The sequence below is a fragment of the Oncorhynchus mykiss genome, chromosome 6, assembly GCF_057628025.1.
Source record: "Oncorhynchus mykiss isolate SJ-2025 chromosome 6, ASM5762802v1, whole genome shotgun sequence".
Taxonomy (NCBI): Eukaryota; Metazoa; Chordata; class Actinopteri; order Salmoniformes; family Salmonidae; genus Oncorhynchus; species Oncorhynchus mykiss.
This window is the reverse complement of record NC_143027.1, coordinates 77,097,501-77,100,000: the sequence shown is the minus strand read 5'-3', so window position 1 is coordinate 77,100,000 and position 2,500 is coordinate 77,097,501.

Below are 2,500 nucleotides of genomic sequence, written 5' to 3'. Positions count from 1 at the left end.
CTAATATTGGTGGAAGCATTAGAATGTATGGCTCCCGAAAAAGGACCTGTAGAGCTTCTACTAAATATGACATTCTGAGGATCACGACCATGGCCTATGGAGTCTCAATGAAGTCATGATGGAGATGGAGTAATCCATGATGGGTAATCTCCAGAGATATGACTCCTCCAAGCTAATAAACGTGTCCTGCATGATAAGGCTAGTCCTTCCTCCATACGAAATACTTTAACTATGGCTATTGTGACTCTCAACTGTCCCTGAACCCTAAAATAATGAAAACAACTTCACGAAAGGAGTCCACATACATTTTAAGAGATGCTGTGACCTGAGATCAGAGGAGGAGGATTTTATGCTTCATGGTCAAGGGAAGGGTAATAAAGGTGGTGTTTGCTGGATGCTGGGCTGACCAATTAGAGGCCTCAGAAGTGGCCGATACGGACCACAGTGAGAGATCAAATTGTCTGGGGGACATTATCTCCCTGAGACAGTGAGGAATGGAGGAAAGGGAGGCAGGGGGACACCTTAATGAATTGGGGGGAGTTTTTCCCAGCGCTCCCCTGCTCTGCCAAGGCCCTCCCAGATTCCTGCAATCTCTCAGTGTCAACATCTTTCTATGAAGCTGATTCAATTAAGATTAAGCCAGTGGCAGGGGCGAGAGAGGGGAGAGAGTGACAGGGGTCAGTTAGATTTTTGCGATTGTCTTTTTTCTTTGTTTTTCCAGACTCAGGTTACTGCCACGGCTGGCTTGCCACTCTGCTGTAGTAAAGAGAGGAGGCTATGGTGTAGCTTTGTCCACCCAGACGTCTCTATGGACAGGACCCCCGTCGCCAGGCAGCTATTTGAAGTCATGGGGAAATATATCACACACTTTGTTATGATAGATTATGCTGCTCCTTGTTTGTGTGTGTGTGTGTGTGTGTGTGTGTGTGTGTGTGTGTGTGTGTGAGCGTGCGTGCGTGCGTGCGTGTGTGTGTGTGTACTTTTGTGTCTACATCTGTGCGTCCACTAACAGACAATTCGAATGATATTAGCAGCAGTCTAATCAGTCTTGCTTGGACATGCTCCACCATGCTGTGAGACTCCACGACCAGGGCAGCAGAACAGGTATTTGTCTCCATTCACTAACTAACCCCTCTCTCCACTGTGCAACAGTATATCAGACCCTAACAGCCACCAATTATGCATGCTCCACCAATTAAGGACCACTTAATGACAAACAGAGAGAATAACCTATTCAAACAGCTCAGGAGGGAGGGATCAGGCCTCTCAAAAGCCAACACAAGAGAGGTCAGGCTGAGGAGGAGTCTGTGGGTTGGAGGCTGAGCTGAGGAGCTGTGAATGAGATAAATAACCTTTACAGCCCTCTTATATACACTATCCATGGCAGTACCACAATGTGTTGACCTCTGACCCTTTATGGCCCGTCGGGTGACCCTCCTCAGTCTGGGTTAACATTACACCCCGCTTTACCCCACAGCTGCAGCTCGTTACAATGCACTATAAAAAAGTGGGCATCCAAAACGAGGGGTGCTGAGCAGCCAATAAAAAGGGGTGTAAAGGGGTGAGGGGGCGAGAGAGGGATGGAGGGAGGAGGGGGAGATGAAGAGGGGGAGAATGAAAACAGAAGCATTAAGTCATTAGGGTCCATTGTTGGGCTCAAACGCCCACCACACAAGATCTCTGTGAATGGGAAATGGGGCTTAATGACCTGAAAAGCAACTTCAAAGGATGCTTTAGTAGAGGAGAGGGGACAGCCCCACTCCACTGTCACTCTACCTCTTCTTGTTTAGATTGGTAATGTGATGAAAGTCCAACTACCCCCAATAATGCCCCCAAAATACTTCCTATTGAAAGGCTTTTTTCAGACCTTAGTTTGTGAAAACGATTCCTGAATCCTTATTGACATATTATCATAATTCAACTCTAAATACATTTTAAATACAGGTATTTAAATTGAGTTTTGTATGTGTGTATGTTACATAGCTACACAGAACAGCTTTTAGTAGACTGTAACTGTTACTGGGGGCAGGTTGGCTTGAGCCACACTCATTTAGCTTGTGTGTGAAATTAGGGATGACAACAATGGCTTCCGCTGCCAGAACGCTCTGTGTCACAGAGTGGGCTGGCACATCTCCGGCCCTGTCTGTCACTCAGAATCACACACACACGCATGCACGCTTGCTCGCTCGCATGCACACATACGAAAACACACATGCAACACACACACAACAACACACACAGTACACACACACAGCCTAGCTTCTTCAACCATTTAAGCCAGCATTCACCATGCCTCACAGAAGCTCAGCCTTAGCAGAAAAGGGCCAAGCACATCTTAGGGTCCATTTAGTTAATCTATTGTCCACATGGCAAAAAGCGTGAAAACAAGGTGACCAGTACAGAAGCATCCAGACAGTCAATTCCTGTGCTGGGGTGGGCTGTATTGGATTGGGGGAGATTCAGGGGAAGAATAGAAACACTAAATATGTAGTGTCTAACA